Below are 15,058 nucleotides of genomic sequence, written 5' to 3' on the forward strand. Positions count from 1 at the left end.
AAAAGAAATACTAAAAATAGGAGATAAACTTATAATACATACTACTGTATTAGACTTATAAAACAGAAACAATAACACAAGATGAAGTTACACAGTCAGAAAAAAGGTTACTGGTAGAGCCTAATTCTCAGATATAATTATCAAACTATTGAAAGTGTTAGTGAGGAGCTCAGTAAGGGGAATGGGGAGGAAAATTTAGGTGAAAGAGGACATGATTTCAGTCGGGATTAGCACAAGGACACAGCCATTGTGTTTTAAGATGTTCTTTGATGTGTTTTTTGAAAAGAGAGGTAGAGTTTTGATTAGTTATTTCTTGAGGGAGTTGATTCCAGTTTTTACCTATGGAATTTGAAAATCATGAATCCCCAGCTTTATTATATGACTTAGTTAGAGATACTAGGAGTTTATTAGCAGAACGGAGTGTGGCTAGGTTTTTATACGGTATAATCAGTTTTGTAAGGCTAGGGGTGACATCAGGGTAGTGAAGGGTCTTATGAATGATGAGTAGTTGTTGATAGAGTAAGTGGTTATTTAGCTCTAACCAATCTAGTTGTTTGAGGTTAAGACAATGGTGTGTTCTTAGGGGAGTAGCAGTAATGAATCTGGCTATGCTATTGTAGCAGATAGAGAGTTTGGTAATGTTATTTTTGGATAAGTTAATATAGATAGGTGAGGCATAGAAGAGGGTGGAGATCAGGTGTGTCTGAGCAATGGTTTTTCTAGCTACTGGGGTAAGAAAGGGTTTAATTCTGTAGATAGTCCCAATTTTTTTGTTGACATCTTTAATAGTGGTGTTAATGTGTTCATCATAATTTAGACTGTTATCAATAGTTACACCTAGTAATCGAGTGGTCTTATCAGGGTTAATACTGGTTGCATTATTCGAGGAGATAGTAAAGAGAGGTGTGGGAGATTTATGAGTAGGAGTAAAGAGAAGAAGCTTAGTTTTTTTGGGGTTAAGGAGGAGGCAGTGTTGCATAAACCAATTTTCGACAGTTAGGAAGACTGGGTGAGGGACTGGAGGGAGGGAATATTTTTAGCAGTGCAGATTAACGTTGAGTCATCAGCATATTGAATGCAGGTGGCTTGTGGTATATTCAGATGTAGGTCATTGATAAACAAGGAAAAAAGAAGGGGACCTAGGATTGATCCTTGTGGAACACAAATATTTACTGGGAGTAAGGAAGACAGGTTGTTCTCTCAAAGGACTGCTTGTTGCCTGTTATGGAGGTAGCTCCTAAACCACTGTAGCAAGTGTGGGCTGAGAGAATAAAGGTTTAGTTTGTCAAGAAGTATATTGAGGTTAACCATATCAAAGGCTTTTGAAAGATCTATGAAAAGTGCTGAGGAGAAACGATTATTGTTTCTATTATTATTAATGGAGTCAGAGAAGGAAAGGAGGGCAGTTGTAGTGCTGTGGAATGGTCTGAAACCATGTTGACAGTCGGCTAGAAGTTTGTTTTGAAGAAGGTAGTTAAGAATTTGTTTGGGAACACATCTTTCCATAATCTTGGCTAATGTGGAAAGTAAGGCAATAGGGTGAAAATTTGAGAATTCAGTTGATGAGCCTCCTTTATGTAAGGGAATTATATGAGATATTTTCCATAAGGTGGGGATTGTTCCTTCAGTGATAGTCCTGTTAATCAGTATGGATACTGGATAATTTATAGCTTTTGCAGCTATTTGTAGGTATTCAGATGGGAGTTGGTCAGCAGATGGGGTGCAAGGTTTGAGTTTTTTAAGAAGCTTATAAATAAGAGATGTAGCAACGGGTTGAATCTGAAAGGTCTTAGATGAGGGTAGAGAGGTATTTGGTAAGGAAGCAGTAGATGTGGGTAATGAGTTAGCTAGGGATTGAATGGCTTCTGTAAAATACTTATTAAAGGCATCAGGGATCTGTATAGCATTGTTGAGGTGAAAGCCTGTAGGGGTAGGAGTAGGTGAATGTCCTGGTTTAAGAAGTTTATTAACACTTGACCAGAATATATGAGGGTTTTTTTGACTGCTTTGTTGAAGGTGAAGATAATATTCATTTTTGTCTCTAACGGTATCTTTCTTGGTGGCATTTCTTAATTGTTTGAAGAGGAGGTGATCAGATGCACATTTACTAGCTCTCCATTTGGCCCAGATTTTATTTCTGAGGATCATTTTTTCTTTTGTTTGCTTAGATAGCCATGGAGCAGATTTGGATCTTATTCTAGTAGAGTAAAAAGGGGCATGATGATCAAGGATTTGAAGAAAGTTTGTATTAAAGTAGGTCACTGCTTTATTAAGTTCAAGGTGAGTTAGTGGTGACCAGTCACATGCTTGCAATTCAGTAAGGAAGTTATCAGGGTTAAAGAACCTTTTTGAGCGGGATGTTCTTAGTTTATGAGTATCTGGAATATTCACTTTTTGTCTTATGATATATGTAAGCATATGATCACTGATATTATCAGGAAGGGTTCCTGGGGTGTAACTGCTGGGATGGTTATTAATAAGGATCCAGTCAAGAGTTGTTTCTTTTCTATTTTGTTTATGGATTCTAGTAGGAGTTGTTATTAATTGAGAGAACCCATAGAGATTAATATGGTTAGTTGGGTGCTGGTTTGAACAGGTTATCCAGTCAATGTTAAAGTCACCAAGTATTATGGTTTCTTGGGGTTGTTGGTTGGAAAGTGAACTAAGTAAGTTTTCTAGAGTCTGAGTATTATTACCAGGGGGAAGATACATACAAATTAGATAGATTGATTTGTTATTGTTAATCTGGAGTTTGGTTGATAATGATTCAGCTTTAGGGTCTATTAATGAAAGTTCATTATGGAGGGTAAGTTGGAGATTAGATTTATAGATGATGGCTATACCACCACCTTTCTTTGTTTTGCGGTCATATCTGAGTATGTTGTAGCCAGGAGGGGTTATTTCCTGGTCCTGAGTAGAGGGTTTTAACCATGTTTCTGTAAGACATAAAATGTCAAATGAGTGCAAGTCCAATAGTGCATGGAGGTGATGAACTTTGTTATTAATGCTTCTAATATTAAGGTGAGCTATTAGAAGGGAGTTAGTTGTTTTAGTACATGGTGAAGGTATAGGTGGAGGATGTCTATTTGTGTTTAGTTTAGCCTTGGTAGAGGGACCAGGGTTTGGATGAATATCTCCATGTAGGAGGAGGTAATGATTGGAATAGGATAGGAATTTAAGGATTTTAAGTAAGTTATTACAATTCTTTTTGTTAAAGTAGAATGTCATATGAGTTATCCTGTGGTATTTTGGTAGAAGATAATTAGCGGAGCAGGTTATGTTACTGTGATTAAGGGTAGTGAGAAAAGAGGATGGTAGTGTTTGCTGGAGATGATGATTTTGTTCCTTTAAAGAGTTGTTTTCAAAGAAGGTGATATAATAAGATATAGAAAGAGAGGCTAAAACAGTGGTAGAGAGAAGGATGTATGTGAGAAAAGGTTTAAGTGTTGGAGACATGGTATTGAGTAAGTGTTAGGATGATGTAGTTTGTGAGAGTTGGTCAGTACAAGAGCTAGTAGTTATGTGCTAACTAGTAGAGTAGGGTTTTATGAGAAACAAGAAGAAAAATATGGATAGAGGTTGTCAATAACAGGTACATACTAGAAGAATTTTCAGATACAAGGTGTAGCTAGGCCAGGTAAAGGAAGAAATAGAAGAGGAGGAATGAAAGAGGTGAAATAAAATAGGTGTAAAAGGAAACTAGAAGATAGTTTAGAGGTGGAGGTTTGAGATGGGTGGAGCAAGAGGAGGGGAGGAAAAGAAAGAGAGATAATAGCTAAGGGGAGAGGTCTAGTGATAAGAAGGGTGAAGATAGGGTAGGATATATGGGGGAGTGTCTAGAGAGCTATAAGGTAAGGACCCCTGGGGTGGGTGGGAATTGGGGGTAGGGAGGGGAGCGGAGCGGGGCAGACACAAATTAGGCGAGAGCAGTGGGAGAGAATACAATCAGTAAGGTATTATTCAGGGGCAGGAGGCTGGCTACAGGAGGGTAGCTAAGGGTAAAGTGGAGGATAGGGGAAAAATAAAAGGATAAGTGAGGCTAAAGAGAAACAGTTTGGGGATAGGCTCAAGGGAAGCCTAGAATAAGTAGAGGTGGTGAAGGTGCAGCTTAGAGACAGGTTGATAAGACTAAGGGACTGAGATGTAGTCAGGGCTCAGAAAGGAAAAACAACAAAGAAGAAGAAAAGAGTCAAGGAGAGCACAAAAAACAATCAGTGAGGGAGGTAGAGGGAGAAACTAGAATGTCTTCAGGGGGGAGAGAAGAGCACAGGAGGTGGGAGAAGGGGAATGGCAAGTACTAAGATCACAGATAGATTAAGGGCTAGATTAAAGAAGGTAAGGGTCTACAGAAACGAAGAGGCAGTCTAAGGGATAGAGTAGTATAATAAACAGGGAGGGGGGGTTGCTGCTGGCAGTGACTGGCAGTAGTCTAGTACAAGTAACAAGAGTAGAGGACAAGTAATAACATAAGTAATACTCTTGATAAAAATCAAAAACACTGTGACATACAGTGATGATTACTGTGGTTTTGTCCAGGGTGGTTTAGATAACCCAGGGGGGAAACCCAAGGCAGGATTTGGCGGGTGGATATAGCAGGTCTTAGGAGTCCAAAAACGAGCACTTCCAGGAGTTAAGAGAGTGGAGAAAAGTACCTTATACCAGAGTGATGATTACTGTGGTTTTGTCCAGGGTGGTTTAGATAACCCAGGGGGGAAACCCAAGGCAGGATTTGGCGGGTGGATATAGCAGGTCTTAGGAGTCCAAAACTGGGCACTTCCAGGAGTTAAGAGAGTGGAAAAAAGTACCTTATACCAGAGTGATGATTACTGTGGTTTTGTCCAGGGTGGTTTAGATAACCCAGGGGGGGAAACCCAAGGCAGGATTTGGTGGGTGGATATAGCAGGTCTTAGGAGTCCAAAAATGAGCACTTCCAGGAGTTAAGAGAGTGGAGAAAAGTACCTTATACCAGCGTGATGATTACTGTGGTTTTGTCCAGGGTGGTTTAGATAACCCAGGGGGGAAACCCAAGGCAGGATTTGGCAGGTGGATATAGCAGGTCGTAGGAGTCCAAAACTGGGCACTTCCAGGAGTTAAGAGAGTGGAGAAAAGTACCTTATACAAGAGTGATGATTACTGTGGTTTTGTCCAGGGTGGTTTATATAACCCAGCGGGGAAACCCAAGGCAGGATTTGGTGGGTGGATATAGCAGGTCTTAGGAGTCCAAAAACGAGCACTTCCAGGAGTTAAGAGAGTGGAGAAAAGTACCTTATACCAGAGTGATGATTACTGCGGTTTTGTCCAGGGTGGTTTAGATAACCCAGGGGGGAAACCCAAGGCAGGATTTGGTGGGTGGATATAGCAGGTCTTAGGAGTCCAAAAATGAGCACTTCCAGGAGTTAAGAGAGTGGAGAAAAGTACCTTATACCAGCGTGATGATTACTGTGGTTTTGTCCAGGGTGGTTTAGATAACCCAGGGGAGAAACCCAAGGCAGGATTTGGCGGGTGGATATAGCAGGTCTTAGGAGTCCAAAAACGAGCACTTCCAGGAGTTAAGAGAGTGGAGAAAAGTACCTTATACCAGAATGATGATTACTGTGGTTTTGTCCAGGGTGGTTTAGATAACCCAGGGGGGAAACCCAAGGCAGGATTTGGCGGGTGGATATAGCAGGTCTTAGGAATCCAAAAACGAGCACTTCCAGGAGTTAAGAGAGTGGAGAAAAGTACCTTATACCAGAGTGATGATTACTGTGGTTTTGTCCAGGGTGGTTTAGATAACCCAGGGGGGAAACCCAAGGCAGGATTTGGCGGGTGGATATAGCAGGTCTTAGGAGTCCAAAAACGAGCACTTCCAGGAGTTAAGAGAGTGGAGAAAAGTACCTTATACTATGGATCTCTGGATCTAATGTTGTCATTTTCATTCATTCCTCAGTGATGGGTCTCAGATCTGTCCTGGGATCTGGCTCAGCTACATTTACTAGACTGGTACTTTCTTTCTTTATTCTCTGTTTTGTCCTACCCTTCAGAGAATAATCCTTATTTACCATTGTCAGTAGTTCTATTTGGTTTAGAAAAGCAAAAAAAAAAATATATATATATATATATACTAGCTTAAATTTTCTAACTACTGTCAGCCATTCCTCTCCTTTTGCTGCTATGGCTAACAAACCCATTGGATTTAAGGCATGCACTTCCTGTGGGCATGAGATCCCTAATTCTGATGCCAACAGGGAGTGCATTTATTGTCTGGGTGCTGCCCTCTTAAACACTGAGAACATGATTTGTGCTGGTTTCAACACCAGGGCCCTTTGTGACTGGTATAACAAACTGGTCCTAAAGGGTCTGTTACCTTCTTCTTCTTCTTCCTCTCTCTCAGTTCCTGCTTATGGTGTTGAAACCCCTGCAAAGAAACCTAAGCCCTCTTCAGAGGCAAAAGAATCCAGGAAATGGTCTCCTATCTGCTCTCCTAAATCAGCTCAAACTTTGGAGCCACTGGTCAAATTACAAAAAAGTCAGATCCAACGCTTACCAAGTCTCTGAGGAGATGGCCCTCAGGTTCTCTAATGAGCCTGTCTCTCCTCAGCTCCATTAACCCTTCCTTCAAGGGACTCCAAGGAGAGAGTCCTGGCCCTAGTCTACTACTTCTTCCATCAGGTCCCCCAGGAGCCTTTCAAATCCAAAGTGGATAGGATGATGAGGAAGTTCCTTAGAGCTCAGATTCAGATGGGTGCTATCCTGGCTCCATCTCTCATTGGATCTGTGAGCCTCTCTTCTGTTTCCCACACTGTAATTTCTCCTTCTCTGATCTGAATGGTGATTTTGGAACCCTTGGATTCAAGAACCTTGAGCGTGCCTGCTTTGGATCTGAAGACAGCTGGGTCTTCAACTCCAACTGCTTCCCTGACATTTCCTGCACTGATCCCCTTGGAATAGGATAAGTCTTGGTGCCAAAGCATCAACTCTGGGTCCGAAGGGGCTTGGGTCAACTCTGAGGATGTCAGAGCTCTCCCTGCTCTTCAGGGCTTTGGCACTGGACAGCTTGGGTCCGATTGCCCCCTCGAGACAGGGATCTGTGCAGGGTCGGTGCATGGTGTCATCTGGGGCTTCAGCTGTGGTGTGGCCAGCTACAGCTTCTTCCAGTCCTTCTGCCTTTAAGGTGGTAGAAAGAGTCTTTTCTCACCCATAAGACATGACTACTCTTTCTTTTTTGGATTCTTCAGCCCTTCCACCATCGGGTCTGAGCTCTGATTCTCACAAACCTATCTCATAGTGACCGCCGGCCTGATCAAGCATCCAGACAGTCCCCCTCAAGGATTTGACTCTGTCTTCGGACATTTCTCCAAACCCTCCCACTGAGGAGGTTTCTCGGAAGAGAACATGCAAGAGAAACACATAGGAGTCGCTCACTGAGTCACTGACTTCAATGAAGGGAAGGGGTCCTCAAGGTCTCCACCAGATGATGTCTCCTTTGGAGATATCATAGAAATCATCTGGCAGAAAGATGGGTGGTCATCCAATTCCCCTTCCCGGGAGGAGTCAGTATTCCTGGAAGCTTTCGGATCCAGCTCATCTACATCTTGTGACTCCCTCGGTTGATGAGCTTATAAATCTAGTCTCTTTCCAGGCATGGAAGGAACCAGACACTGTATAACCCATTCCCTGCCATCCTGCTAAGTTTTTTGCCCCTCTTAAGGACAGGAGCAAGGGGGATCCCCACTGGATGTCATGGTTGTGGGGGGCAGCCACCAAGAAAGACCTGGAAGAGCAGAGCTTCTCTGTCCATTCCCCTAACAGAGAGTCTAGGGCATTGGACAGATCTGGGAAGCGCATTTATGCCTCAGCGACCTTTACCTTATTTTCACTGAACTATTTGTACATTTCACCAGGCTGTAAAGAGATTTGACTATAGAACTTTCCAAATCCCTTTCTGAGTCCATGTTTATGGAGGATCACAAAAAGCTTTCTTCACAGCTGGCTACCCTTCAATTCATCTCTAATGCGTCCATGAGGATAATTTCCCATGCTGCTGAGGGAACCTCATGGGTGGCAGGTTCAGGCATAGCAGTAAGAAGACATGCCTGGATGTGCTTGTGGGACTTTGCGGAGCCCTTCAGTTCTTCATTCATCAATACTCCTTTTGATGGATCATTCTTGTTTGGCCCCACTGTTAAAGAAACCCTTTCCCATGGTGAGCAGGATGGAAAAACCTTGTCTTCCATGGGATCCATTTTTCTACTCCTCAGAGATCCTTTACTAGGAATCAGCGAGGAGAAAGAAAAATGTAGTTCCATAAGTCCCATGGTCCTTTCCAAGACTCATGAGGGGATACCTCCCTTAGAAGCAGAAGGGCGAGTTGTAATAGTAGATGCCATCCTTGCAGCAGATGAGGCATGCAAAACCAGAGTTTTTGAGACACCTTCTCGGATAAACCCTTTCAGCAATCCTGAGTGGTTGCCTGACTGGTTGTCATTTCATAGCATTTTCACAAATTCCCCCAAACAAAAGGAAAAGGCTCCCTGACATTTCACCTCATCAGAGGGAGGCAGCAGCTCTAGAAATTCAAAAGCTGCTAGACAAAGGAGTAATTCAGGAGGTCCCAGCAGATCAGAAAAAAATTCAGAACCTACTGAAGATTCTTCTTAGTGCCAAAGAAAACAGGGGACTATTGACCAATTCTGGACCTCAGCAAACTTAATCAGTTTGTAAAGAAGTAAACATTCTGAAGGATCATAGCTCAGTCCATTCTGCCATTTCTGTGAAGGACAACTGGATGTACTTTGTTAATCTTCAGGACACATGCTATCATCTCAAGGTGAGTAAAAGCTCTAGAAAATATCTGCACTTTCGGCTGGGGCCAGTCACAATCAATTCACAGCCCTACCCTTTGATATCACCACAGCCCCAGGGTGTTTGCCAAATGTATGGCAGTGATGGCAGCTCACTTGATACTGCTAAGATTCTGAGTGTTTTCATACCTAGATGACTAGCTCCTTACCCCCCCCCCCCAACCAGGCGTCTTCTAGAGAAATACAGGGACTACTTGCTCTGGTTAGGTCAATCCCTAAGCAAGACAGTCAACTTTTCCATATCACAACCTTAACCTTTTTAGAGCCTGGAATTCATAGGTGCTGATGTCGGTCGCATAGCATCCCTTCCACTGAACAGAGTATTGACCATCAGGTGTCAAGTAAAACAAGTTATCTCACACCCTTCTCCTCTAGCCAGGTTGATTTTTCAGACTTTAGGGTCAATGGCAGCAGCCATAACTTTGGCTGCTGTGACTTGCTTTTATATGCCAATTTTTCAGTGGACTTTAGCTGCTCAGTGGTCAATTCTTCAGCATCCCTTATCTTCACCAGTCAAACTCACATGACTATGCAAAGACCACCTGCTTTGATGGATTCAGTGTGGAAACGTTTCTCAAGGCCTGCAGTAGCCACACTAACCACAATTGGCATTGGTGTGGCATTTCTTGTGAAGAATAGTCCAAGGCATGTTGTCCCCAGAAGAGAACAGTTCATACATCAATGCCCTAGAGATGAAAGCAGTCCTCCTAGTGTTGCAGGCCTTCCAGAACTCCTTTCCTCTCGGGACAACTGCAATTCAAACTGACAATATGTCTGTGGTTTGGTACATCAACAAACATGGGGAACCCAATCTTATCCCCTTTGTCGAGAGGTAATGATGTGTGACAGTGGGCAATCTCCCACAGCTACTTTTTTGTGGCAAAGCACATCCTGGGGAAATCCATTGTGCTAGCAGACAAACTCAGTATGTCCATTCTGATGCCTCATGAGTGGTCTCTCAATCATTTAGTGGTGGAGAAGATTTTCCTTCAGTTGTGTCAAACTTGTGTGATGTAGTTGTATGTCCCCACAACAGCAAATGCAGCAGGTTCTTTGTCCTGATACCCCATACAGAGGAGGCACCACGAGATGCTCTAGTCCATGTTTGGCCCTCCAGTCTCCTTTATGCTTATCCCCAGATACCTCTAATACCCGGATTCTTACAGAAGGCACTTTGGTTGAAGAGCAGTTATCCTCATTTCCCCTTTTTGGCCTCATCAAGTGTGGTTCCATTTCCTTTGATCTCACCTTCTGTATCCAGCCTGGATATGGATCACAGTCCAGACCTTCTCTCTCATCCTACAGGGATGGATCCCTTGGGCATTACAGGCCTCAAGTTCACCACATGATGTCTCCAATTCCACTGATGTTTAGACAGCCCAGGCTTTCCTTTCCAGTCCGACACATATCACTATCATTCCACATGGTATGTACCAGGATGATCTACAAGAGTAAATGGAAGAAATTCTCTGTTTGGGCTCTCCAGAAGGAATTAGACCCCCTTCACTGCCCCTATTTCTGCTGTCCTGGAGTTTTTAGCATCTATTTTTCAAGAAGAGGCTAGTTTCTTTACTATCAAAGTTCACTTGGCAGCAATATCTAATTTTCATTTAGCTAAATATTCTTCTTAATGAGCTTCATCAAAATTGTGCAAAGCTTTTCTTAAAGGTACCTTTTTGATTAGGCCCTCAGTGAAGGAGTCTGCCCCACCTTGGGATTTAACAGTTGCACTCCAAGGTTTGACTCAGAGTCCTTTTGAAACATCAACTAGGTCTGACTTAAAATTTTTATATTGGAAAACTGCTTTTCTAATGGCTATTTCATATGCGAGATGAGTATCCGAGCTCCAGGCTCTCTCTTCCAAATCCCCATATTTGATCTTTCACACAGACTTAGTTACCTTACAAACCAATCTGTCCTTCTTGCCTAAAGTAGCCTTGGAGGTGAATATTAACCAAGTTATTAATTTGCCTGTTTTCTTTCCTAATTTCACTAATAAAGGTGAATACATGCTTCATCTTTTGGAAGTACATAGACTTTTATCTCCATAGAAAAAAAATTTCAGAAAAACAGATCAATTGTTTGTCTCATTCTCCCCCAACAAATTGAGTAGTTTCTAAATTTACCTTAACCAGACGGCTGACAGACTGCATATCTTTTGTTTACAGTCAACGACGTTTGTTCTTAGCCAGACCTCAAAAAGCACAATCCACCAGGTCCACGTAATTTCATCCACTTTCTGGACTAGGAATTTAATTCATGACATTTTTGTCAGAGCTGTTTGGTCCAATGCTCATACATTTGTTGCTCATTACAAATTGGATTTGACTTCCAGAAGCAGGGCTGCCTTTGATTCTGCAGTACTCTGGAATATCCTTCCTTGAGGGCCACCCAAGGTTCATGTAGCTGGGGACTCTGTCCCATCAACTGAGGAACAAATGAAAATGACAACATCAGATATTTAAGTTAAGTATTCACTATAACTATGCATCTGTGTTGCCCATTTTCATTCTTCCTCAACTTCCCACCCTCCTTCCCCTTCCTTTTTTTCCTGGAGTGACCTTATGGTTGTTGTGCAGCCTCTGTTCCAGTTTTGAACCCCCGTCCTTTCTATTAGCCTTCATTTTATTTTGCCCTAAAGTTAGTTATTTCCATTGGTTATGGGGTAGCAAACTTGATTTGAGGTATTGCCATGTAACTGGGACATTACGAGTAAAGGAAGGCACTCAAGAGTCTAGTAAATGTGGCCAAGATGGATCCGAGACCCATCAGTTGATGAAGAATGAAAATGGACAACAGAGATGCATAGTTATGGTGAGTGCATAAATTAAATTTTTGACATCAACTATTTGCTCAGGATAGTCCCTCTTGGAGGATCTTAATATCCTCTTTGGAGTTCATGATGGCAGCAAATTTACAGACATCTGCAGCCTTGGTCGGCCACAAACCCTTCACATTAACTTTGACATCTGTGTAGTAAATGCCAAAGAAGAATGGTCCAAGGACTAAAGCCTGGGGTACAATATCAGTGACATGTCTTTTGGAGGAGGTAGAGAAGCTCACTCTAACTTACTAGGTTCTGTTTATGAGCCAACACGAGAATGGTGTATCAGATTAAGTGACAAAATCTTACAGGACGTTCATGTTAATAGCAACCATGACACAAATCCAGATATATGGTGGCTGGCTCTAAATCTTTCCCCCCTATCTCCGTCAAACTCACTTTTTTTTTTTTTTTTTGGGGGGGGGGGGGGGCCACACTAACCACAATTGGCATTGGTGTGGCATTTCTTGTGAAGAATAGTCCAAGGCATGTTGTCCCCAGAAGAGAACAGTTCATACATCAATGCCCTAGAGATGAAAGCAGTCCTCCTAGTGTTGCAGGCCTTCCAGAACTCCCTCCCTCTTGGGACAATTGCATTTCAAACTGAAAATATGTCTGTGGTTTGGTACATCAACAAACATGGGAACCCAATCTTATCCCCTTTGTCGAGAGGTAATGATGTGTGACAGTGGGCAATCTCCCACAGCTACTTTTTGTGGCAAAGCACATCCTGGGGAAATCCATTGTGCTAGCAGACAAACTCAGTATGTCCATTCTGATGCCTCCTGAATGGTCTCTCAATCATTTAGTGGTGGAGAAGATTTTCCTTCAGTTGTGTCAAACTTGTGTGATGTAGTTGTATGTCCCCACAACAGCAAATGCAGCAGGTTCTTTGTCCTGATACCCCATACAGAGGAGGCACCACGAGATGCTCTAGTCCATGTTTGGCCCTCCAGTCTCCTTTATGCTTATCCCCAGATACCTCTAATACCGGATTCTTACAGAAGGCACTTTGGTTGAAGAGCAGTTATCCTCATTTCCCTTTTTGGCCTCATCAAGTGTGGTTCCATTTCCTTTGATCTCACCTTCTGTATCCAGCCTGGATATGGATCACAGTCCAGACCTTCTCTCTCATCCTACAGGGATGGATCCCTTGGGCATTACAGGCCTCAAGTTCACCACATGATGTCTCCAATTCCACTGATGTTTAGACAGCCCAGGCTTTCCTTTCCAGTCCGACACATATCACTATCATTCCACATGGTATGTACCAGGATGATCTACAAGAGTAAATGGAAGAAATTCTCTGTTTGGGCTCTCCAGAAGGAATTAGACCCCCTTCACTGCCCCTATTTCTGCTGTCCTGGAGTTTTTAGCATCTATTTTTCAAGAAGAGGCTAGTTTCTTTACTATCAAAGTTCACTTGGCAGCAATATCTAATTTTCATTTAGCTAAATATTCTTCTTAATGAGCTTCATCAAAATTGTGCAAAGCTTTTCTTAAAGGTACCTTTTTGATTAGGCCCTCAGTGAAGGAGTCTGCCCCACCTTGGGATTTAACAGTTGCACTCCAAGGTTTGACTCAGAGTCCTTTTGAAACATCAACTAGGTCTGACTTAAAATTTTTATATTGGAAAACTGCTTTTCTAATGGCTATTTCATATGCGAGATGAGTATCCGAGCTCCAGGCTCTCTCTTCCAAATCCCCATATTTGATCTTTCACACAGACTTAGTTACCTTACAAACCAATCTATCCTTCTTGCCTAAAGTAGCCTTGGAGGTGAATATTAACCAAGTTATTAATTTGCCTGTTTTCTTTCCTAATTTCACTAATAAAGGTGAATACATGCTTCATCTTTTGGAAGTACATAGACTTTTATCTCCATAGAAAAAAAATTTCAGAAAAACAGATCAATTGTTTGTCTCATTCTCCCCCAACAAATTGAGTAGTTTCTAAATTTACCTTAACCAGACGGCTGACAGACTGCATATCTTTTGTTTACAGTCAACGACGTTTGTTCTTAGCCAGACCTCAAAAAGCACAATCCACCAGGTCCACGTAATTTCATCCACTTTCTGGACTAGGAATTTAATTCATGACATTTTTGTCAGAGCTGTTTGGTCCAATGCTCATACATTTGTTGCTCATTACAAATTGGATTTGACTTCCAGAAGCAGGGCTGCCTTTGATTCTGCAGTACTCTGGAATATCCTTCCTTGAGGGCCACCCAAGGTTCATGTAGCTGGGGACTCTGTCCCATCAACTGAGGAACAAATGAAAATGACAACATCAGATATTTAAGTTAAGTATTCACTATAACTATGCATCTGTGTTGCCCATTTTCATTCTTCCTCAACTTCCCACCCTCCTTCCCCTTCCTTTTTTTCCTGGAGTGACCTTATGGTTGTTGTGCAGCCTCTGTTCCAGTTTTGAACCCCCGTCCTTTCTATTAGCCTTCATTTTATTTTGCCCTAAAGTTAGTTATTTCCATTGGTTATGGGGTAGCAAACTTGATTTGAGGTATTGCCATGTAACTGGGACATTACGAGTAAAGGAAGGCACTCAAGAGTCTAGTAAATGTGGCCAAGATGGATCCGAGACCCATCAGTTGATGAAGAATGAAAATGGACAACAGAGATGCATAGTTATGGTGAGTGCATAAATTAAATTTTTGACATCAACTATTTGCTCAGGATAGTCCCTCTTGGAGGATCTTAATATCCTCTTTGGAGTTCATGATGGCAGCAAATTTACAGACATCTGCAGCCTTGGTCGGCCACAAACCCTTCACATTAACTTTGACATCTGTGTAGTAAATGCCAAAGAAGAATGGTCCAAGGACTAAATCCTGGGGTACAATATCAGTGACATGTCTTTTGGAGGAGGTAGAGAAGCTCACTCTAACTTACTAGGTTCTGTTTATGAGCCAACACGAGAATGGTGTATCAGATTAAGTGACAAAATCTTACAGGACGTTCATGTTAATAGCAACCATGACACAAATCCAGATATATGGTGGCTGGCTCTAAATCTTCTCTGATTGGAGCTTGCAAAAGATCAGCTGCAGCAAGAATCAAGAAGCAGTATAATGAGGGAAAGTAATACTTTGCTGACACACAGGAACTCCAAAAACAACTTGAGTTAAACTTTATGCCAGATGCCCAACAAGAACTGAGCATCCTTAATGGAAAATGCAAGAGAAATACAAAAATTAAATTGTTTAATATACAATGCATTGATACACATCTCTGTACAATTAAGCCAAAAAACTGTCAGATGACATAGTGAGTTCACTACTGCTAGACAGTTCTTGAAAGAAGTAAATTACTTAGTAGACCAATCAAAATCTCATAGCCCATCACTATCCACTACACCTGAAGAATTTTCAAG

The 15,058-nt window shown here is 42.1% G+C and overlaps 1 protein-coding gene across 6 annotated transcripts in view; it reads left to right on the top strand.

Annotated features, from left to right (window-relative positions):
• The window catches only part of PPP1R12B (protein phosphatase 1 regulatory subunit 12B), a 1,629,528-nt gene that overhangs the window by 933,034 nt on the left and 681,436 nt on the right, over positions 1-15,058 (top strand). The window lies entirely within an intron of this gene.

The sequence above is a fragment of the Protopterus annectens genome, chromosome 7.part0 (genome assembly GCF_019279795.1).
Source record: "Protopterus annectens isolate FY-2018-M chromosome 7.part0, PAN1.0, whole genome shotgun sequence".
Taxonomy (NCBI): domain Eukaryota; kingdom Metazoa; phylum Chordata; order Ceratodontiformes; family Protopteridae; genus Protopterus; species Protopterus annectens.